Below are 14,939 nucleotides of genomic sequence, written 5' to 3' on the forward strand. Positions count from 1 at the left end.
AGTAGGCAACTTCCTGGAACGACGTACTTTGCATTTATAGCTACGTTAGATAGCGCCGGAACATAGTGTCGTAGCAGGGAAGAAGGCGTGTTATTTTTTATGTTTACTCGCTCCGTAATGCTGGTCTTTGCACGGCGTACTGTTTTTGATACCCGCCAGGGTTATAAAAGGCGCTCTTGCATGCCATTTTATAATTAAAACCACGAAAATGTAATACACGCATGGTATGGTACCCGTTTCTTCTTCGTTCAGCTCAAAAGCACATGAGATGCGTGAACCCATAGAAACTACAATATCATCTCATTCTGTCATATAGCAAAAATCCAACCAGAGTATGTACATAATAATTATTTTTATGCCTTTCGTAACTGAAGTGAGGTGATAACCTGCTTATTGTGAAAATGCATAATTTGAATCTAGAATGCCAAAATTAGTGGTGGAGGCAATACAGGCTGTTCCAGTCTATTCTCTTTATCTCTGTTGCGAGTCGGTATTGCTACACTTATGTCACCCGACTCAAGTATGACTTATACGTCTTCGTTACTTTTATTTTGTTCAGAGCCGGCTTGTTGCTCCATATTTAGTATATACTTGTTCTACATAAAAAGGATTGGCTGATGCCGCTTGTAAAGGCGCCAACATATATATATTACATGAAAAATATTCTGGCTAGAATTCTGCAAAACTATAGAAGTGTCTGAACTTTAGCAACTCTGGCGCAATTGCGGCTACATTTTAATGCTATACTGACTCAGCTTCTACCATTTCTCACACATTTTTTTTTCCAAACTTGGTGCGCAATAAAACCGTTGGTTGACTACTGCCTAGTTTCTTTAATAATCAGTTAGGTTTCCTAACATGAATGAGTCATGCCATAAGTAGCACTGTTCGTTTCTCGTTGTCTATTCTTTGCGATGTTTTGTCTTTCTTTCGCAACGTGCACCAGAAGCTCTTAAAGCAGAGGGAAAAAAATGGCTGTGGCTTAGGTAAGGTTAAGCCCAGGATGCGAAGCATACTAGCCTTTATTTTAGTTGTTGAACCACTGTTTAGCCTGGTGAACTGCTGTTGCTTGGCTATATTTGGTTCGGCTAGACGAAGAAACAACTCATGCATTACTTCTTCGCCTTCAAGAGTGGAACGCGACAGCGTTCCCGTCGACCCGCCAAGGGGTGTAAGACAATGGGCTACAGGGCAGCGACTACGCGCCCCGCATTGGACGCGGTGAGCGTCGAGCAAAGCAGCGTTCGGCGCGGCAACGAAATGTGCGCCTGAGCAAGAGACGCACGCCTTAGAAACAGCGCGTTTCTAAGGCAACACCGCATTCACTAGAGGCGCTTTTGTACCGCTTTGAAGCGTTGTACTCGTGGCTCAGTGGTAGCGTCTCCGTCCCACACTCCGGAGACCCTGGTTCGATTCCCACCCAGCCCGTCTTGCAAGAGTTGAGCCAAAGCCACTTCTCCTCTGTCGTGACGTCACGGTGTCACGTGATTTCATGGTCACCGCCGCGCCTGAGGAGCTGGGTTGAGCCCTCGTAATATGCTTCGCATAAAAACAGCCCAACTCTACAGGAGAAAATATTCTCCGCACGTTACGCTGTTAGACTCTATACGCGCAGGCGACGGGCCGCAAACTCGACCGACGTCAGGAATAGAGAAGCGAGACTTGGCCACTGCGAGGCCGGGAGGAATCTCATCTTCCGGAAATCTGCTGGATTTAGTGCGGCCGTACTCCCGAAAACTTTCTTCTCTTCTTTCGCGCAAAGCTCCGTGTGGACGAGGCCTGCAATGCGGTCATCGTCCCTTTCGCTGGTATTCGCCCGCTGTCTTGCGAGCGGAAACGACTTCGACAGTCTCCCAGTGACGCCGAGGAGACTCTGAGCTAGCCCTGCGCTTACACGGGCAGTCGTAGATAGAAGGGGTTAGAGGAAACGTTACGGGGATATCCCTTTGATTCCTGTCATGGCGCCGCAGTCTCGCGCGCAGAGCGCAGGCGCGACGGGTTTAGGCGTGCGCTATACCGGCGGCATAAACGACTTCCTGGAATGAACCTCTTTTGCGTGACTCCTGTGGCGTCGGCGACAAAGTATATGTTTCGCCGAAATAACGGCGGGACATGTATCTAAGGAGACGAGAATGGCCTCGAAAAAGAGCGTCTGTTGCAACTGGCCGTTATTCTGTGTTGCTTTTGTAGACAGGAATCAGTGATACAGGAAGAACAGACGGTGGAGATTTCTTTAATACCACCACCCTAGGCTAGTTGAAGTCCAAAGTGCTTCCGTCCAGCCCGTCTCCCTTGTGTGGAACCTCTACGCGGTGTGGCAATCCATTCTTGGTCCCGCTGACGTTGCGACCATTAAACATTCCTTACCGCGGCGGCAAAGTGTGCACAATATAGTTTTCACTAGTAGCTCGATGCGACGCGTTTTTCGGAAAAGTTACAAAACGAAAAGGAGAAAGAGAGAACATGCTTGAATCGACTGCTCGCTGTCTCTCTTCAGGAACGCTTGAGAAGAGAGCATACCATTCGATGCCTTTATTTGCCCCTGAGGCGCAGAGCCTCCATCCAATGTTAGGTTCTTCCTCCGTGGCCCGTTTCGTCCTGCTTTTATGTTGCCTCTTCTAACGTCCACTCACACTCTTCAGTCGACTCGGTGGCGTGAAACCACCCATTCTCTCTAATTGGTGCGGCACTTCGCAGTTCTTGTCTTTATTCCTTTAGCGAAGACCGAGCCTTCTTTACAGTTTTTTTTTTGCCAGCCGCTTGCGTTCTTTTCTGCCTGTGTCGTGCACGTATGAAGAAAAACAAAACCCATTTTCTGATTGGCATGGCAACTGGAAAATGCCCGATGCATTAGTTGGTCTAGTTGAACAGTGATCGCGAAGACATGATGGCCAGCAGGCAAAGGAATGCTCGAGGGAGTTCGAATGGCTGGCGTTGGACTGGGTTCCTTACTCTGCAAGTTGAGTGCCAGCACAAGGACAAAATGCGCGCAGACCACCGGGGCGGTGCTGGTTGTTGCGAAGAAACAGGGTTAATTGATCAACTCGATATCGTTTTTTCGGAGCACTAGAAACCCAATTCGAGGGCAGCATGAAACTGAGATCGACGTTGGGCACGCAGTCTTGGAAAAAAGGGGAGTTACGGGAGTCAGATGTGCTCAAGCGAAGTTTAGACAGCAACGTCTGAGAAGCCAGGAGATATTGTGGCAGAGAATCGGCTTCGTTCAGCATTCCCTTCTTTGACCCTCGCCGGAGAGAGGGGATCCCGATGCCAAGCGCAGATCCGTTTTGTGACCAACTCGGGGCTTTACGATAGATACGAAATCGATAGCTGATGGAGAATGCTAGCGGTCACAGGTGTGGTGTGCAACTCTAGCATATATTTGCACGCTGGGAGGCTGGTTACCCATGCACGCCTGCAATACGTTTGGGTGCATGAAGCCACTGCGATAATAATAGAAATCTATACCTGAATCTCAAACTTCAATGCAACCTATAAACTGAACATTGTTGGCTGCTGGAACACTGTTAGTTGGCGGAATTCGGATAGATTTCCAGGTTCGCCTGCAGCCATTGATTCTAGCTTTTACTTCCACTTGATATAATGAATTATATCTCAAATTTTACTCCCGAAAAGCGATCGCACGCGCCTTTCTTGCCCTTTAACGCGAGGAAAGTAGAACTTTAGCGTTCTATACGTCTGTCAGAAATGGCATCTTACACATTTATCTTTCCAATAGTGAACAACGCAAACATATATAAGGTATAGTGAGAGTTCTTCAAGAATGTACTGAAGGACTGGGGTTTAGGCCTCTTCGACATTTCATAGGATTGATATGTATTCGACACCCAAACGCAAACTGAATGTGATGGTGGGATTACAAAATGCCTTTTTTTATTTTATTGCGATAGCAATTATGCAGGAGCTCGAGGCGCGCTGGCGCCGCCGTTGGCGTTCTAGCGCTTTCACGTTGTATGACGCGCATGCGCGGACCGCGCGTGGTTTCGAGAGACGCAAACCCACCGAGTTCAGCCGCAAAAGCGCGAAGCCATGTGGACGCACCCTCACGCTCAAATCGAGCGACTCTATCTGCGGCACCGCGGCCGGAGGTTGGGGCAGCGTTCTTGCTTCCACTGGTGACACGAGCGTTCGGCGCGCACACGTAACCGCGTTACATCTGAGCAGCTATGCGCATATACCACGACGCAGTGAACTACGCGAACCTGTCTTTTTTATTCTTTAATATTGAAAAGCCAGGCACGCCATTTAGTATAAGTGAAAATAAATACAAAACGCAATAGATAATACCCATAAACATTTAATAAAGAACATGCAGACTTCGCCCTATATCAAAGAAACGCAAATTAAAAAATACAGTAACATACGTAAATACACGAGAAAATATTGTGACGAATGATTGCAAACGAAAAATGAAATCCTGGGCTGCAGTGTGAGCCGATGAACACCTCGAACGTATTGTTCGTAAATTGTTCTGACAGGCGGTGCAGGCCTTCTGGGCAAGTGGCACTTGTCATTATGGTTTGGCGGTCCGACCTGACGTTCAACACAATCTTCCGGATTTCCAGTTCACGGCCCATGTCCTGCATGTGGTACGCTTCATCCATAATAATAAAGGTCGTGCACACGAGGTCCAGGAGTGGCGACGTCTACAACCACACTGCTGGACAGCGTCCATCTCCTCTCGCCGATTGCCACCTCCATAAATGGGCACGGACTTGACCCCTCTGTATTTCGTCGCTTCCCACTTTATCTGCTGGTCTCATTCGCGTGTCGGGATTATGACGAGACATGACAGACCTTTCCACTCTTGCCTTTGAAGATCCTGGTTGTCGACGTCGCCCAAGGCAGCAGGTAAGAGAAATGCCAGTGTCTTGCCTGTACCCGTTTGTGCAGTATCAGTAAGGTGGTGACCTTTGCGCAGGGTTGACCAGAATTGGCTCTGAATCGCAGACAGTTTGTTGAAATGCTTACAGTAGACTTCGTATAAGATTTCTGGATACTTTGCAAGTGCCTCCTCGAATGACGTCGCTGCTTTGGATGCGAGGTCTGGAGGTGGACGTTCCTGCGCTCCCGGATACTTGACAACTGCATCGCTGTTGGCTGACCTGAATTCACCCGCCTTCTCAGCAGTCACGCATACAACTTCGGAATCCTCGGCATTGAAATTTTCCGCGACTGGGAGAAAATCTGACCTGGGCGTAGATTTCTCTTCGTCACTTTTGGTAGGCAGCTTGGGCCAGTCAAGCGGACTTTGCTCTTCCATGATGCAGCTCACCTGTCGCTGAGGAGAAGCGTATTCTCGTTAGTCGTAGCCTTGGTGTTGCCAGCAGCCGTGTTACACAGGCAGGTGCTACTTACTGTGAATGTGGACAGACTATGACGTGGACGTGACTGGCAATGTTCTGGCCGACGCGTTCGAATGTAGCGCGTGATCCGCTGAGCTCGCGCCGCGGGTGGAAGAAGATGAGGAGACGAATGAAACGTTTTATCTTTGAGAGATTGTCAGCGATTACATAAAAAGAAACGCAGTGCCATGAGAAATGTATGTATTTGCTGTTTTTTATGAAGAAGAAAAAAAAAAGCTTTCAGCTCAAACACTCCGTTCTGATTGTTAACCAGCGAAGCGGGAACGTGTGGCTCCGGTGTTTATCATTGGTAAATCTAGCTAGTTCATTAATTTATGTATCAATTATCGGTTACGATTTCGTGTTTCATAATTAATTAAATTGTTAATTATTAAATTAATGACGACGACGACGACGACGCTGAAGCCAATCGTGATGATGATAGTTTTTGCCACACGCGGACACGATACTGGGGGAAATAGCGTTAACAGCATCACTGCATAACAAATTGAAAAACGCGTTGCTATGTGTGCTTACAGTATGCGCCGCCCATCCTTGTAGCAAGTATTGTGGCCATAGAGCTTCCTGCCATAAAGCCCCTAAAACTGTCGTCGTGGAGTTGTAGTTTAACTGCCCTATAGGACAAAGTCGGTGCAAACTCGCACCCTTTCCGTTTCACAGGTTCCCGAAGTGTTAGAAGTAGTGTTAGTTGATCGCTAGCGTCACCGATACAGTCCTAAAGGCGGGGCCGAGAACAGAAGTATACAAGAAGAGTGTGAAGGTACTCGGGACATTCGCAAGCGGTCATATTTACATGAAGGTATGACTAAATATTTTATTTTGCGATAACAATACGGAAGTTCGGTACACAAGCACACATAAATTATATACTACGTCGTAGGCACATATCCACCATCGCCATTGTGCTGTCTCGCCATCGACGACTCGTGAGGGGTTCGCGCGCGTAAGGCGAATGGCTTCAAACGACAAAGCGAAGTGGAGGCGCGGTTGAAATCGAATCAACATCAATGTGGCGAAGCCCCACGGTGTATATGTGCCACTCGGGCAGAAGAACACGAAAAAAAAAATCATGAACACTTTAGCATACGCCAAAGAGGGCGAAAGCGAAAGCCTGCACGCTAAACACACATTCATTAAATTGCTTGACATTCTCATTCGAATGCGTTGTCACTTTTTTATGCGAAGCATATTACGAGAGCTCAACCCAGCTCCTCAGGCGCGGCGGTGTCGCCTTGAAACCACGTGACACCGTGACGTCACGACAGAGGAGAAGTGGCTTTGGCTCAACTCTTGCAAGACGGGCTGGGTGGGAATCGAACCAGGGTCTCCGGAGTGTGGGACGGAGACGCTACCACTGAGCCACGAGTACGATGCTTCAAAGCGGTACAAAAGCGCCTCTAGTGAATGCGGTGTTGCCTTAGAAACGAGCTGTTTCTAAGGCGTGCGTCTCTTGCTCAGGCGCACATTTCGTTGCCGCGCCGAACGCTGCTTTGCTCGACGCTCACCGCGTCCAATGCGGGGCGCGTAGTCGCTGCCCTGTAGCCCATTGTCTTACACCCCTTGGCGGGTCGACGGGAACGCTGTCGCGTTCCACTCTTGAAGGCGAAGCAGTAATGCATGAGTTGTTTCTTCGTCTAGCCGAACCAAATATAGCCAAGCAACAGCAGTTCACCAGGCTAAACAGTGGTTCAACAACTAAAATAAAGGCTAGTATGCTTCGCATCCTGGGCTTAACCTTACCTAAGCCACAGCCATTTATTACTTGTTTTATCCTACCAAAAGTCGTAGGTTCGAGGGCCTTAATTGATGCTACGTTAATTAATTGTGCCTAATTTAACTTCGCACTTATTAACACCAATAGTCGTGGGTTCGACTCCCACCAACAGTCGAGGGAGCGGCACCCACCGAAGGTGGTGGGTTCGAGTGTCTTAATTAACTATGTCTTAATCAGCTGTGCCTTAATTCGTCTTAACAACAAACGTCGTGCAAATCGGCTCTCACATAAGCTCGAGGGTTCGACTCCCAGGAAAGGTCGTGGGTTCGAGTGTCCTAAATAACTATATCTTAATTAGCTGTGCCTTAATTCGTCTTAACAACAAACCACGTGGATTCGACTCTCACATAAGCTCGAGGCTTCGACTCTAGCCGAAGGTAGTGGGTTCCAGTGTCCTAATTAACTATATCTTAATTAGGTGTGCCTTAATTCGTCTTAACAACAAACGTCGTGAGTGCGACCCTCACATAAGCTCGAGGGATCGACTCCTACCGAAGATCGTGGGTTCGAGTGTCTTAACTATATCTTAATTAGCTGTGCCTTAAATCGTCGTAACAACAAACGTCATGGATTCGACTCTCACGTAAGCTCGAGGGTACTCTTCATCCGGATATTCCGGTACGCTTCCATTTGGATAGCCTTCCAGGTTCGCCTGCAGCCATTGATTATAGCTTTTACTTCCACTTTCCACTTGGTGTAATTAATTATATATATCTCAAATTTGACTCCTGAAAAGCGATCACAAGAGCCTCCCTTGCCCTTTAACGCGAGGAAAGGTGAATTTTAGCGTCCTATACGTCTGCCAGGAATGACATCTTATACATTTATCTTTCAAAGAGAGAACAATGCAAACAGATATAAGGTATAGTGACAGTACTTCAAAAAAGTATTGAAGGACTGGGATTTAGTCTATTATCCTCCCTCTTCGACATTTCATCGGATTTATAGGTATTCGACACAAAAACGCAAACTGAATGTGATGGTGGGATTACGAAACGGCCTCCTTATTTTATTGCGGTAGCAATTACGCAGACTCGCCAGACGCGCTGGCGTCGCCGTTGGCGTTCTCGCGTTGTATGACGCGCATGCGCGGGCCGCTCGTGGTTTCGAGAGACGCACACCCACCGAGTTCAGCCACAAAAGCGCGCAGCCAAGTGGACGCACCGCCTACGCTCAATTCGAGCGACTCTGCCTGCGCCACCGCGGCCGGAGCCTGAGGCAGCGTTCTTGTTTCCACTGGTGACACGAGCGTTCCATCTGAGCAGCTGTGCGCATACCACGACGCAGTGAACGACGCGAACATGATTGTTTTTATCCTGTAATATTGAGAAGCCAGCCATGACATTTATTATAAGTGAGAAGAAATACACAACGCCATAAGTAATTCCCATAAATATTTAATGAAGAACATGCGGACTTCACGCTATAACAAAGAAACGCAAATAAATATAAACAGTAGCATAGGTAAATACGGGGGAAACTATTCTGACAAATGATTGCAGACTAAAAAAGAAAATTCCGGGCTGCAATATGAGCCGATGAACACCTCGAACGTATTGTTCGTAAACTGTCCAGCCAGACGGTGCAGGCCTTCTGGGCATGTGGCACTTGTCATTATGGTTTGGCGGTCCGACCTGACGTTCAACACAATCTTCCGGATCTCCAGTTCACGGCCCACGTCCTGAATGTGGTACGCTTCATCCATAATACTGAAGGTCGTGCACACGAGGTCCTCGAGCCGGCCAGGAGTGGCGACGTCTACATCCACACTGCTGGAGAGCGTCCATCTCCTCTCGCCGACTGCCACCTCCATAAATGCGCACGGACTTGACCCCTCTGCATTTCGTCGCTTCCCACTTTATCCGCTGGTCTAGTTCGCATGTCCGGCTTATAACGAGACATGATGGACTTTTCTACTCTTGCCTTTGAAGATCCTGGCTGTCGAAGTGGCCCAAGCCAGCAGGTAAGAGAAATGCCAGTGTCTTGCCTGTACCCGTTTGTGCAGTATCAGTAAGGTGGTGACCTTTGCGCAGGGTTGACCAGACTTGGCTCTGAATCGCAGACAGTTTCTTGAAATGCTTACAGTAGACTTCGTATAAGATTTCTGGATGCTTTGCAAGTGCCTCCTCGAATGACGTCGCTTCTTTGGATGCGAGGTCTGGAGGTGGACGTTCCTGCGCTTCCGGATACTTGACAACTGCATCGCTTTTGGCTGACCTGAATTCACCCGCCTTCTCAGCAGTCACGCATGCAACTTCGGAATCCTCGGCATTGAAATTTTCCGCGACTTGGCGTAAATCTGACCTGGGCGTAGATTTCTCTTCGTCACTTTTGGTAGGCAGCTTGGGCCAGTCAAGTGGCCTTTGCTCTTCCATGATGCAGCTCACCTGTCGCTGAGGAAAAGCGTATTCTCGTTAGTCGTAGCCTTGGTGTGGCCAGCAGCCGTGTTACACAGGCAGGTGCTACTGACTGTGAACGTGGACAGACTATGACGTGGACGCGACTGGTAATTTTCTGGCCGACGCGTTCGAATGTAGCACGTGCCCCGTTGAGCTCGCGCCGCGGGGGGAAGAAGATGAGGAGACGAATGAAATGTTTTATCTTTGAGAGATTGTCAGCGATTACATAAAAAGAAATGCAGTGGCGTGAGAAATGTATGTATTTTTTTTTTGTTTTTATGAAGAAAAAAAAAACTGTCAGCCCAAGCACTCCGTACAGATGGTTAGCCAGTGAAGCTGAAACGTGCGGCCCGGGTGCTTATTACTGGGTAAATCCCAATTGTTCATGAATGTATTTCTCAATTGTTGGTTACGTCTTCGTGTTGCGTAATCAACCAATAAATTATTAATCAATTAATTGATTGAATATTTACTTATTGATGATGCCGACGAACGCGGGAGCACTGGCACGAGCGCGTTCGCGCGGTAGCGCTGAGGGGCGCCAACGACCAGCTGTGGAAGACGACGACGCTAGATGATACGCTAGATGATAGATGATACGCTAGATGATACGCTAAATGATAGATTTTAAAGCGAAAGCTTTACTGGCCGCTAACTTGCGATTCCGCTGTGGCCGCGCTCCGAGGAGGCACATGACGTCACACCACGTTCCTCGTCGTTTCGCTCGCCTAGGCTCGTTTCGCCAGTGGCGTCGCATGCCTGATAATATGTGGGAGGATTGAAAAGGAGAGCTCGCGTGCGCCGCAACCAGAGTTGAGGCGGCAGTATGTTTAAAAATTATTTTAACAAATTTCAGCCCCTATATCTGGATTCCGCTTGCAGAAGTCACTGGAATTTAACTTTCTCTCTCAAATGCCACAAATTTCATTAGAATCTGTCCTGGGGTTATCTCATAAAAGCGTTCTTGCGTTTTAGATGTATTTTAATAAGCCACATAGGAGTTCGGTCTGAGGTAAAGCTTCCTCTTAAGAGGAAGCTTAAGAGAAAGCTTAAGAGAAAGTTTCGTCTTAAGAGGAAGCTGTAGCTCGGGCCCAACTCCGATGCGGCCTATTCAAATACAACAGAAAGTTTCCTCCTAAGAGAAAGCTTTAGCTCGTGCCCAAGTCATATATATGCGGCTTATTCGAATACATGTAAAACACAAAAACGCTTTTCTGAGATAGTCCCGGAATTAATTTTGATGAAAGTTGCATTTGAAAGAGAAAGTTAAATTCTACTGGCTGTAGGAATCGGAATTTCGATTTAAGGCGTGAATTTTGTTAAAAAGAGTTTCAAAAATATGAAAGTTTGAAAAAAATAAAACCATGAATTTTACAAAAAAGTAGCTTTGCATCAAGACCAGATATCCGGGTTCTGTAAACGGCATTCAATACATCATTAAAAATGTACAAATTCGATGTGTCATTTCATATCTTGCGTGAATTTATTACATTGTTTATAAGGGTTCTGCAAAGCTGTATTTTTTTACAGTCATGTGTAACATATCAATTTCTTCCGCTTTATATGTGCTAATAGATACAATTCACAGAATTGTTATAATATTTTCATTGCTGAGTTACAGAGTTGTAAACTTGATAATTTCATTTCTTGAAAATTTTTAATTATTGCCAATTTTAATAAAAAAATGACGAACTAAATAAACAATTCGTAACCAACAGTCTCTAGACTCTAAGTTTTTCTTTCAAATGCAACAAACCTCGCGAAATTTGGTATAGTGGTTGCCGAGTAAAACGAATTCTCCTTTCAGATGTATTTAGATAGGAGCACCCTAGCTAAAGCTTCCTTTTAAGGGGAAGCTTTATATATGCCGCCTATTGAAATATATTTAAAATGCAGAATCGTTTTTCTGAGATAAGTGCTAGGGCAATTTTAATGAAGTTTGTTGCATCTGAGAGGGAAATTCAAATTCTTAATGTCAAACACACACAAACTAAGAGACATAGAGGTTCGTAATGGTCGCTGGCACAAAAGTACCACCTCGGGCTGCTATAAGTTTCGCGAAAACAAGTGTACTACGCGAAACAATAACAGTCGGCAAAAGTAATAGAGATATCGGCAGACAAGTGATTTCGCCGGCTATGAACCCACTTTCTATGACAGCGGCGGGCTCTTACAGCAGATGCCACCATCTTTTCAAAAAAAAAAATGTTCGTGATGCACGCAACGTGGTCCTCGTCAGCCGTTTCAAAGTATTGCCTGTTGTGGCTTCCGAAATACATGCGCAGACGCCACCGCTCTCAGTCTGCGCCGGGCGCGGTAAATGTTTCGTGTTCCTGCCTGTATAAGGACAAAGTACATGGGCACCCGTGGAGAAGCAGGGAGATGGGATGTCACCTATATATACGCAGAATGGGTTCCGGTCTAGTAGAGCCACGCAGGCCTACGAAGGCAAAGGGATGGCGGCGGCTCAAATGGGAGCCAATACATTCCGGTTACGCGCCTAACGGGAAGCTCCCCTCCCTCTTTTTGATCCCACAGCCTAAAGACCATCATGTTTCCATAGAGCGACGACTGAACGAAGTTCCCGAGGTCTTTTATTGATATGGCTCTGCATGTGGTACTGCTTCAGCGAAATAGCTCCGGGAATATTTGAGTTTAGCTGCGTTTTATGTATAGCCCGAGTACGAAAGCACTTGGTTATGGAAACAAATTCGTCGCTTAATTTTCTCTCTATAAGGTATCCCACATGTAGACGTGGAGCTATTGCGATGAGCAGAAAAAAAAAAAAGAAGAAATTTCATTGAACACAATTTTTGTTTTGAAGTTCTGCCAGCAGGTAGGAAGTTTTCGTACTCAGTCTTCGTTTGGCCTAAGTGTGAAATATTTCACATTAGCATAGTTAATAGTTATAGTATCCGAAGCGTATACAGCTCCCACTAACCTTAACCCACCCTCAGTCTTTTTCCCCGCCTTTATTCTTGTTTTTTTGTTCCCTCTCGCGGATTTGACATTTTTTCCCCAGTGCCACAATAATGGCATTGGAAAAACGGGATATATGTAGTTGTGACAAGTCAGCGTGGGCTTTGCTTTTGTTAAGCTTACCTAATCGGAATTTATGCTTGAAGAAAGTAAAAAAAAGGCAATATCCTTCTGAATAGACAACGAGTGCGAATGAATCAGTACAGCAACCGGGTAATAGTTCGATAGGTCATTTTCAGCCTTTTCGTAAAGTCTTTCTTTTTTCACTTTCTCAAGAGCGTTTGAGCGTTGAACACTAAAATTAAGAAGAAAAGAAAACGCTGGAGATGACTCAGCACATTGCAATAGAATGCTAATTATTCATCTGGCCAGAACGTTCTAGGAACGTCTAGTGTCCAGAGGTGGTATGCGTTAAAGCTGATATAAACGTTGACTATTCAACGGTCCAGATAAGCAAGAGACGTTTAGAATAGTAGCTGAAAAAGAAATAGAAGAAATAAGCAGGGAAGTGAATGGGGCGTTATTGTTGCAGGCATAGTTAACGAATTAAGGCAGTTAGGCACAACGCTAGCTTATAATGTCATCATGATCACGGTGACGATGATCACCACCACAGTTGGTAAAGAGGAAAAAGGGCAGCGAATGAGTAATCTGTGTACCAAACGCCGAGACGTCGTCTAGTTGGATGGGCACGGAATGCACGGCAAAATAGAAAAGCCGGCGCTCCTGTGTATCTTACTCAGTGGTTTCATCGAAGAGGTATAGGTTTGGTACAATAACATATACAATGAAATTCGCGGCACTTAATTGATCGTCGATTGTGCGGATGAATTCACGTGATACGTCGTGCTTCGCGCGTGTTGTCATCTTTTTTTTTTTTGAAATAGGGTATGATAAACTTGATGCAGAGACCGTTAATGGCCTATGCATAAATACAAATGAAGGACCGGCCTTTATTGACAGTCTCGATAATACAACACAGATGCATATTGCTCTGAAGGTGCTATTGCGGTAACGTTAATTTAACAGGCTCGTGCAAAATTTGCTTCGACCCCATGATTCCCCCCCCCCCCCTTCTTTTGCGCGCGCATTTGCTCAGGAACCTTCTCTTCCTCTCATATTCATCTTCTATCTTACTCGTATGTAAAGTGGATTGCCAAATGATTGGTTGATTTACTTGTGGATAATAGAAAACTTGGCAACTTTCTGCGTTGGCTTTCTCACAACGTCTGTTTGTGTCATGAATATACAGAAATAACATCAATAAATGAAACAAATAAAAACATATGCACACTGTCACAGATGGCTTTTCGGTTAACCTCCAAGCCGCACTCTCTTCACCTCTATCTCTGCAACGGCTTTGGCACCGTGGTTCCGCTGCTAGCTTCGAAATAGACTGTCGCTAGACTTCGCTTGCGTCCTGCATAGTGCAGCTATTTCAGAGGCAAGTAAGACGCTGTTAGTTTCTCCGTGCGCGAACTATGAGCGAGCGTGTCAAATTTCAGGCTCGCGCGTAACAGCGCACCACGATCTCAGTCATCGCCGCCCGCACTGTCATCAAACCCCCCTTCTCTGCGGGTATCGTGCGCGCACACGTAAACTTAGTCCTGCGTTGAGGCCTTTTTTTTTTTTTTTTGCAAACCAAGGGTAACCTAGCTTCTGCAAATTAACTTTAAGACGAGAATGGATGGCACCGCGGAACTAGCGCACTTTGCCGTCCCACCGGACAGTCACGCAGAGTGCTCGCGCGAGCGTTATCGCTTCGAAACTCGCGGCGTACAATTCACCCGAACGACCACCTTTCCTAAAGAAACGAGCTTCTTTCTCGGCCTCGTTTCGGTGGTTATATTGCGTTTGGGCGAATCCACTATAACCGGAGCGTGCGCAAATGGCAGCTGAGTGGGATGCGCCTACGGTAAAAAATTATGCCTTGATGTGGAGACGAGTCGAGTTGAGCAGCAATTCCATTTCCACCCCGATGTAATGAAATTTCGCGTGTGGTCGTGCCATATCAGCGTCAACGAGCGCCTTCGTGTGGAAAGCGCGACCGCGTGATCGGAGTGCAAAAATGCGGAAGGGGACTGGCGACAATTACGCCTGTTCTGGTTAGGGCGTGCTCTCGGGAAGGTCTGTCGCACTTGGATAGAAAACTTTGTTGACGGGCCTACCTTCGGCATATACTGACTGTGCTAACTAGATCAGTGAGCTAACTTCATCCGTTAGCCCCTTTCCCCCTCCCAGGGTGACGAACCGGCAGCGTAGGTTCTCATTTCCAAGGATAGGAGCACGCGAAGGAACAGACTGCAGAACACAGCATTAGCGCTTGTCCAGCACTAGCATTTGTCCGGCATTCTTCAGTCATCTTTGTTCCTTCGCTCGTTCCTAACCACGCACCAACTT

The 14,939-nt window shown here is 46.6% G+C and overlaps 1 protein-coding gene and 1 long non-coding RNA gene across 10 annotated transcripts in view; one reads left to right on the top strand and one right to left on the bottom strand.

Moving 5' to 3' along the window:
• Eph (Eph receptor tyrosine kinase) overlaps positions 1 to 14,939 on the top strand; it is a 785,142-nt gene that overhangs the window by 37,472 nt on the left and 732,731 nt on the right. The window lies entirely within an intron of this gene.
• On the bottom strand, positions 4,303 to 5,449 carry LOC135900919 (uncharacterized). Its single transcript, XR_010563978.1, has 2 exons — positions 5,380 to 5,449; positions 4,303 to 5,302 (listed from the first exon to the last, which is right to left on the bottom strand). It is a non-coding gene; the product is annotated as an uncharacterized lncRNA (long non-coding RNA).

Source organism: Dermacentor albipictus, chromosome 2 (genome assembly GCF_038994185.2).
Source record: "Dermacentor albipictus isolate Rhodes 1998 colony chromosome 2, USDA_Dalb.pri_finalv2, whole genome shotgun sequence".
NCBI classification, from domain to species: Eukaryota; Metazoa; Arthropoda; class Arachnida; order Ixodida; family Ixodidae; genus Dermacentor; species Dermacentor albipictus.